Source organism: Euprymna scolopes, chromosome 34 (assembly GCF_053919585.1).
Source record: "Euprymna scolopes isolate OS-2025 chromosome 34, ASM5391958v1, whole genome shotgun sequence".
In the NCBI taxonomy this organism is placed as follows: domain Eukaryota; kingdom Metazoa; phylum Mollusca; class Cephalopoda; order Sepiida; family Sepiolidae; genus Euprymna; species Euprymna scolopes.
The window spans coordinates 58,240,887-58,251,075 of NC_136515.1; the positions used below are offsets into that span (position 1 = coordinate 58,240,887).

The 10,189-nt window shown below is 35.1% G+C and overlaps 1 pseudogene; it reads left to right on the forward strand.

The window, feature by feature from the left end:
• Positions 1-407: 407 nt before the first annotated feature.
• Positions 408-526, forward strand: LOC145259329 (5S ribosomal RNA; annotated as a pseudogene).
• The last annotated feature ends 9,663 nt before the right edge of the window (positions 527-10,189 follow it).

Sequence of the window (10,189 nt, forward strand, 5' to 3'; positions counted from 1 at the left end):
CTTCACTTAAATTAATTGGTGATTGGTCAATGTAGGGGAATGCTGAGCAAATTACAATTTTTTTGGATACTGCCAGAGTGCCCACTTTTTGCCCTTGTTTTAGGGGAGCTATCTCCCCCCCATTAAAAACGATCTTTTGTCACATATGCTTTCGTCGGGAGGCAAATAAATACTTAAATAAATAGAAAAAAAGGTTTTAATGTGAATATCAGTACACACACACACACACACACACACACACACACACACACACACACACACACACACACACACACATACACACACACACACATACACACACACACACACACACATACACACACACACACACACACACACATACACACACACACACACACACACACACACACACACACACACACACACACACACACACACACACACACATATACGGCAGAATCACGTTGACACACCGGTTCCCGTCAGATCACCGAAGATAAGCAACGTTGAGCCTAGTCATTACTAAAATGGGCGACCAATTTGGGAAGTCCAGGTGCTGTATGTAGGGGGACGTCGACACCTCCTTGCAAAAAGTTGCAAAAACCTAACGTTGTCATCTCCTTTAACGGAGATATACATGTGACTGGGAACCGCTTGTGAATTTCATACTCCCATGAAACTTCCTCCTTCGGAGGAAGCCGGTTAAATCCTGAATAGGGTTGGTGCTGACCACACACACACACACACACACACACACACACACACACACACACACACACACGCACGCACACACACACACACACATACACACACACACACACACACACACACACACACACAAAAGGAACACATTTATAGAAGTATTGATTGAATGTTGAGCTTTCCAATGACAATTTGAAATTGATTCGTACAGTTAACTCTAAATGAGATTTAATCATATGATTTTAACTTAAGCATATAAAATTTCTTTATATTACATTACGCGTGTGTGTGCGCGTGCGTTTGTGCGTGCGTGTGTATGTGTTTGTGTGTGTGTGTGAATTATCAATCATCTATCATCGTGACCCGCGGATCCTACAATTAATAAATGTCCCCCCCCCTTCGTTTTGCTCCTGATGAAGCCAGACAATGATATATTATTTTCCGACGCCACGTTCCACCTTGACAATATTTTTCATCGGCGGTCCAAGGCATATACACAGTGCGGTCAGATATAAATGATATATTCTCGGGGGAGGGGGGGGAAGAGAAAGGGAGAAGAAGGAGAAGAACAGGAGAAGGAAGGAGAAGGTAGATGGTAATGACGATGACGATGATAATGATGATTTGGAGGAGGAAGAAAAAGAACACGTGAAAAAAGATGCACACTCTGAAATGAAGTCAGGAAAGTAGAATTATAGAAAAGAAAAGATGAAAGAAAGTATAAACGGTTGAAAAAAAAAAAGAAAAAAGAAAAAGAAAGTGCGTAATAGCAAATAGAGGAGGAAGTGGTGATTTTACGATGAATGAGAGATGAATGAAATACAATGCAGAAGAAGAGGGAGGAGGAGGAGGAGAAGGTGTAAACGATGGTGATGAAGGAAAGAAGACAAATAAATTAAATTGAAGAAGGAGGAAGAGAAGGAGGAGGAGGAGGAGGAGGAGGAGGAGGAGAAGAAGATGATTACGATGATGGCGAACGAGAGAAGACGAATAAAATGAAATAAAGAAGGGAAGGAGAAGGAGGAGGAGGAGAAGGAGGATGAGGAGGAGGAGGAGAAGAAGAAGAAAGATGAAGAAGAAGAAAGATGAAAGCACATCTGAAAAGATAACTGAAATAAAGAAATGAATAAAGAAAGAAAAAAATGAAAGAAAATGCATTCGGTTGAATTATATAAAATAAGAGACAAAAAAGAAAACGACTAAAGATGACAAGAAAGGAAAGAAGAAAAATCCCAAGAGAAAAAGAAGGTGAAAAAAAAAAGACACGGATTAAAAATGAATGAAACAAAGATCAAGAACAAAAAAAGAAAAAAAGAAAAGAAAATGTAATATAGTAAATAGAGAAGAAGAAGAAGAAGAAGAAGAAGAAGAAGAAGAAGAAAAAGTAAAAGATGATGACGATAATGAAATGAAGAAGAAGGGGTAAAGAATACAAACAACGACAACAAGAGAACGAAAGAAGAACACGATAAAACTAAAATGGGAAAAGAAGCAAAAGAAGACAAAGGAAAAATAAAAAAGAAGATGAAAAAGATAAAAAGAAAAAGAATAAAAAGAACAATAGAGAATAGACAAAAAAGTAGAAGGAAAAAGAAAGAGAGAAAATGAATAAACAACCATGTGACCAGATGAGGATTCGATGTTTCCGTTCAGTCTCGAAAGACAATGGATACCTCCTGTAGGGGCAGCTGCGCGTGTAATTATGAGGCAAGGGTTGTGCAAATCCAACCACAACTCTCCTGAATCGGCACTGTTTGAGTCCAGTGGCAAGGAGAAGCCGATTGGAAACAATGCCGAGATAAGCGGTGAGCACATAAATACAGCACTGGAATTCCCAAATTCAGTACTGACCAGGTTCAACGTCGTATAACGTCGGTGATCTAACAGGAACTGGTATCTCGACGTGATTATGCCGTATAGATGAGGATTAAAGACAAACAAAAGATATTACTTGGTGTGGTGTATCGCTTTTACAGCATATCAACCCTTCCGAGGTTCTTTAATATCTAAACAATTTATATCACAAACGATCAATTGTAATTATTTAATTCAACTAAAAATGTTCTTTTGTACATAGCTAGGTAGAAAATGCGACTGTGGTAATACTTTAATAATCACTAATGATATTTAATTACAAAAGAAAAATGCGAGCATGAAAAGTACAGGGGCCCGACAATATTTTTCGGACACTTTGAAAAAAGTACTTCAAGGTGATTACTAGTGCCAAAAAGTTTTGAGATTGTAAGTACGTAGTTGAGGAATGAAAATCCACTATTAGTGTAATCATTTTTTTTTTAGTTTGGCTTTGATAATTTTAGTTTTTTGTGATTTTGCGAAAACTTACGCGACACTATTTTTCGGACATGACAAAAAATCCTATTTTATTAAGACTATGTTCATGTATATGTTGCTGTATGCAAATTTTCTGCTTGTACACTTAGCTGTCATCATTAGAATCAATTATCTGTTCTATTTTACTGACAAAACAATTAAGTTTAATGAGGTAAAAGGCATTCAAAAGAAGTCGTTTGTTTGACACGAAAGAAGCGGGAAGATGGCCCCAGCATCAGAAGGATTTCCATGGATTTGAAGCTGTCGAAATCAACGGTCGAATACATGCTGAAGACAAACTCCGAGCAGAAAAAGAAGAGAGGACGGAAAAGATCAATTGGCAAGAGGACTGAAAGGAGAATGAAGAGGACTGTGATATGGCTTTTGACATCTGGAGAAAAAGTTACAGCAAAAAAGTGTAGAAGAAATGTGAATTGGATGTAAACGACCGAACAGTACAAAGAACGCTGCATAGGATTGGTTTGAAGTATGCAAAGGCCAAGAAAAAAATTACACTAAGAAAGAAACACAAAGGAGCAAGACTGGACAGTGCTAAAAGGTTGATAACAAATCATGTTGACTTTAAAAAGGTTATATTTATTGATGAAAAGCGTTTCAAGTTTGATGAGCCTGATGGATGGTGTACTTAGTCGAGAAGGGGTGAGCCTGTTGTACTTAAAAAACGACAGATGGGAGGAGGAGGAGTTATGGTTTGGGGTATGAGCTTTGCTAATGGAAATATATGGTTGGAGTAGCTAAAAGTACGGCAGAATAGAGAAAGCTACAAACAGTTGCTGGACGAGAAAGCCCTACCAAGGATAAGAAGATAGATGGAGAATGATTTCGTTCTACAGCAAGACAATTGCAGCATCCATATGTCAAAACTCATGAAATAATGGATGGCTAAAGTGAATATGACTATTTTGGAATGGCCTGCAAAAAGCCCAGATCTAAATTTAATGGAAAATGTTTGGGAAATGCTTGCACAACTTGTTTATGATGAACCTGAAATAAAGAAAGAGGCTCAACTATGGGAACGAATATTAGATGCCAAAAAAACAACTAATAGAAACATGTAGAGATGTTGTGCATATGTTTGATCATTATGAAGAGAGTTTGATAAAAGTTATTGAGAAGAAAGGTGATATTAAAGACTATTAACAGTTTTTCAGCGATGTCAGAAAAATAATGTCGCACGGGTTTTGTAAAAAATGATTAAAATTAAATATTTTTCCTTACCTAATCGATTTTCTTCCATTTTTATTACAGGTATTATCTTTATATGTTTATGCTATTCTATTGAAGAAATTTCACCACGGAAAGTCGAATACTAAATACTAAACAATTGAATTAAAAAAATTCTTAATGCTGTAATATTTTAAGTTATAAATTTATTATATTTTTTACTAGAATATCTTGTCTTTTGCTTTTCCCGTTTTAACAACTAGTCCTTTACTTTTCCATGTTTAAGCTTAGCCATATTACTTTTCATGCTCGCATTTTTCTATTGTAATCAATCTAAAGTGAATATGACTACTTTGGAATGGCCTGCAAAAAGCCCAGATCTAAATTTAATGGAAAATGTTTTGAAAATGCTTGCGAAACTTGTCTCCGATGGACCTGAAATAACGAAAGAGGCTCAGCTATTGGAACGAATATTAAATGCAAAAAACAACTAATAGAAACACGTATAGATGTTATTGTGCATATGTTTGATCATTATGAAGAGAGATTGATAAAAGTAATTGAGAAGAAAGATGATATTACAGACTATTAACAGTTTTTCAACGATGTCCAAAAAATAATGTCGCATGAGTTTTGTAAAAAATGATGCAATTTAAATATTTTTCCATACGTAATCGATTTTCTTCCATATTTATTACAGGTATTATCTTTATATGTTTATGCTATTCTATTAAAGAAATTTCACCACTCTATGGTACTCGGAAAGTCGAATACTAAAGTATCCGAAAAGTATTGTCGGGCCCCTGTAATATGGTTAAGCTTAAACATGGAAAAGAAAAGGACAAGATATTCTAGTAAAAACATATAAGTTTATAACTTAAAATATTGCAGCATTAAGAATTGATTATATAATTGAATTATAAAAATTCTTAATGCTGTAATATTTTAAGTTATAAATTTATTATATTTTTTACTAGAATATCTTGTCCTTTGCTTTTCCCGTTTTAACAACTAGTCCTTTACTTTTCCATGTTTAAGCTTAGCCATATTACTTTTCATGCTCGCATTTTTCTATTGTAATCAATGATTTTTCCAGGCTTCCTGTAAATTCACTTGTTCTTTGTTTAATTTCAGTCTTATTTTTTTGGCCCCATAAACATAACATACACATATGTAATAACAATGTACGGCACTTGTCAACTTTCAATAAAATCCACCAATTATCTCCCTTTCATTCTTTCATTCTCTCTGTTTCACTTGCTACTTCTCTTTTCGCGAGAGCGGTAAATTGGTAGCAACAGTTGTCGCTGAAGCGACGTGGTTGCTATGGAAACCAATCATAAAAAAACATCGCTCACTTCCTTACGGTTTTTACGATTTTGAACACCAGCAAATTCATCATAACATTTGTTTTACTGAACGGAAATTTTTGTCACAATATAGATGAGAAGGTGATCTATAAACTAATAATTGTTTGAAATTTAGTCGTAAAATGAGTGAGCGGCGAAGCTTTAAACAGTTCTAAATGACTAAAACTGCCGCTTAACCATATATTCAAACACTACCGTGTTTGAATGATAAAATTTAAAATTGTTAGTATACAAACTGGGTAAAAAGGGGGAGGAAACCCTTCGTAAAAATTCTAATACGATTTTTCTGAAATGTATTAAACATTTTTCTGATATGTATTAAACATTAATGAATAAATATTTCCCAAATTGCCCTTTCCTTAAAGTATTTTAAAGTTTAAAAAGCATAATATGGAGTAAACTGTTATATTCCCGAGTGCAGGACATATATAAACGGGTGTATATGACAGTTTCCTTGTATATATAAACGTTTATGTGATTACGTGTCTATTGAATGTATATAGCGTGTATATATTTATGAATGTGTATATATTTTTTTTATAGATACAGTTCCACAACAAACATTTAACATTTACAATCATAGAAACATACCTGGTCCATCTTTCGTCTTTTTTGACGGAAAGCTGTAGAGAACCTGAGAGTATCCTGTACCTCTACAAGACCACCATTTGCCCGGAGCATTGTTGCCATATATGTGCTGATGCATCTACTACTAGCCCCCCCCCTCTTGGACAGGGTAAAAAAAATATAATAGGTCCCACTTTGTCAACACTAAGCTCCAACCCCTGTCCCATTGCGATGTTGCACCTCTTTGCCTGTTTTACAAAAATTTTTAATTTTTTTTTTACACAGTGATCACCACTTATCAAGGCCCGGAAGCCACTCAGAGATAAATGGTTAATGGAATGTGTTCTGATGAACTCATTGCACTTCTGCCCTCCTCGACGTACTTATCCCCGACAAACACGCTTAGCAATAAAATCTCACCTCCTAAAGGTCCCTAAATGCCCAAAAGCTTTCTATTCTAATAGTTTCTTCCCTAGCTAGACTTAGGAATTCCTTTCCTACTAACTGCTTCCCCGGCTATACTGATATGCAGAAATTTAAATGTAACGTAAATTAACATCTTGTTAATCTTCCCTAGGAATGGTCACAAATAGTTGCTTCTTACGCCCAAGTAGCGATGTGCCTTGTTAAGGGTGAATGAGAGTAAAAAAAAAAGAAAAGAAAAAAAGATTCATCCCAATGAATCAATAAATCTCGGGTTGTCTTTTCAGCAACTTTATTCACTGATGTTTCCCCCATTGAAAAGCTGCTTGCTGATCCTACGTTCCTTATATTTTATAGGCATTTGACCCCTCGCTCGCCCGGGTGCTTCAAGCCATTACTACCGGTTGGCCCGACTCTCCGTCTGTCTCCTTCAAGCTCTAACTCCTAACTGACTAAAACTCTACGTATACAAAAACATCTCCTTTCTAATGACGTTATCAACATGTATCCCTCATAACCACCAACTGATGTCTGGCACGTATACTTGTTTATCTATCTAACATTCCTTTTTATTTCTAACATAAATATTTTCATCCTAAAAAATACCTTTTGTAAGAAAACTCTAACTTGAAATTTCAAATATTTCAGATTTGCATGAAATTTAATCCATAGTAATTAAACACTAATCAAGCAAGATTTCTTGAATTTCTCTTTCGTCTTAAAGTCCTAAACCTTAAGCCTTAATAAAAATTTCTATAATCCAAAATTAGGTAATTGATTTTGATCAAAGTAGGATTAAGGATTCTAAACACTAGGTATTGTATTAGTATATTATGATTTTAATCTTCGTAAGAGGACATAATATTGTTGCAAAGCTGTTTGATTTGGGGATTTAATTCTTCTGGTATACATGCAACAAACAGACAGACACACATGCAGACACATGAACACACACAAACACACATACACGCACACAAACACACGCACACAGACACACACACGCATACAAACACACGAACAGAAACGCACATGCACACACGAACACACAAACACGCATACAAACACACACAAACACAATCACACAAGCGCACACAAACACACAGACACAAACACATAAAACGCACACAAATATAAACACATACACAAACACAAACACGCAAACAGAAATACAAACACAAACAAAAGCACAAACGCACATATAAAAACACACACACAGAAGAACATAAACACACAAATCCACACAGACGTACACAAACGCATAGAAGCGGTACTCATTGCATCAATTACACGCCCACAAGAAAAAAAATCTTTCTAATAATACAGTTTAACTAAATAACATTTTCTTTAAAAATTCCCATAAAAACTATCCAAATTTATTACTTTCATTTATTTACGTAATGGTCGGTTTTAAAAATATTTTTAGGAACAAAAATCGGATTTATTTTGACTTTGCTTGGATTTAAATATAAAATAACCCTCCTAAAACAGTGACCATAAACATGCTATTCATCGAATGGGCATCATAATAACATTCATAATTCTTTTTCCCTATTTACTACAAATAAACTTATTCTGTATATGATTGGCGTGTCTACAAAGGTTCTCTGGTAATATATATATATATATATATATATATATATATATATATATATATTACCGTTTTATCTGCTTAGTTACACATGTTTCGGTTCTGTTACCGAATCGTATCAACAATCCAGCAACTTCGTCAGACTTTCTGTTAAAATCTAACAAAGTTACTGTAGCCAAGCAGGTAAAACGGTAATAAAATAAAAAATATATATATTTGCTCTGCAATAGTATTGAGCACTTTCTTCAGGTTTTTATTAATTACCATTTTTGCTATGTATATGTGTATATATATATATATGTGTTTGTGTGTGTGTGTGTGGCTCTGTGTGTGTATGTGTGACTTCAATTCGAAATGATGTTCTCCATCCACTATAATAATCTTAATATATATATATATATATATATATATATATATATATATATATATATATATATATATATATATATAGCTAGTTAGCGAAAATATCAGCAGTAGCAACCATTGCAGTATGTATACAAATTAGCGAGTGTGCGCGAGCTTGTGTTACAAAAAGAAGGAGAAAAATACATCACGTGGTCGATAATGAAGCAAGTTGAGCGCTGGGCAAGATGGACGTGTGAAAGTCGAAGGTGAGAAAGCGCTGGCGCGACGTGGCGGCGACGGAGTCTTTTAAAAAGCACATGTGTGTGCGAAAAGCTGTTGGAAATATAATAAAATGCGTTGTTTTGGAGGAAACACGAATAAATTCATTTCATTTGTACTTAAAATATACCGAGTCGGGTTTTTATTTCTTTCCTTTTTTATTTGTTTGTTCCTTTGCGACAGTGCCAGACAGCGTGTGGGTCCGAGAGATTTGAAGTGTAACGTCACAGTTAAAAAGTAATGGCTACGTTACACATAGTCTAATAAGAAATTCGTTCATGAAGAGGAGAGACCAAAAATTTATTCCTGGTAAAAAATTAACCTAAAATAATTATCTTATTAAATTTCCTTACTTAAAAATTGGTCAACCGACGGACGGAGATTCACTTAGTTGCCTACATTGTGTTTACTTCTAGGTCGGCTGCTTTCTCGCTGCAAACTGCTTCGAAGACCCTCTGTCGAACACGTGTGGCAATTTTCATTTAACAAACTAACCCTGCTTCGAGCTTTTTTGTTTAGGGAACTGACTGCTGAACCTTCGCATCAATCATGCTAGGTGCACTGGTTCATTTCCGTTCGCCGCCAGGCCGTCCCGACATGTACCCAGTGTAACGCTTTCGAAATCCATATTAGTTAACAGAATCGCTACCTATCGGCGTAGAATCTAAACATTTAACATATATTTCGTAAAGCACATATGGATGGATGTGTAGAAGCTTTTCAAAGGTTTCATCATTTACGGTGGATCCCGTTGGGCTCAAAACTCTATTTATTGAATGCGAATTTCAAAGAGGGATCAGATGGTTATTTCAAAGCTTGATCTGAGGATCAGTTTGATACCGGTATCACGAAGCGCCTTGGAGTCTGGCTCAAGCTTCGTTCGTTTAATCGATATTAAATGTCAGTTCAACTCGGAGGATCACACGACGGATTAACAAACGTAATGCGATGTCTATCTATCTATCTATCTATCTATCTATCTATCTATCTATCTATCTATCTATGTTTGTTAATTTGTTATCTACATATATACTCATCTCTTCTTCCTCATCTCTCTCTGTTTCCCTTTTTCTATTTGAGCTACAAATTACTTGTCTCGAGGTTCAAACCATGCGACTGGACTAAACGATTATTTATACACTATTGGTTCAATACAAATGAATCATATACGCATGTAGATCATCATTATTTATGACTAGCGGTGGTAGGGTCCCGGTCGTAATATACGCTTAAATATATTTTATTCATGCAGAGCCAATTCTGTATTGAATATTATATATATATATATATATATATATACACACATACACACACATATATATTGGGTATATTTATATTTATATATATATTAGGTACATATATATTGGGTATATTTAGGCAGCATTTTCTCATTTAGACAAATATTATTGGATAGCACAAAGTTATTCTGTTTTACAAT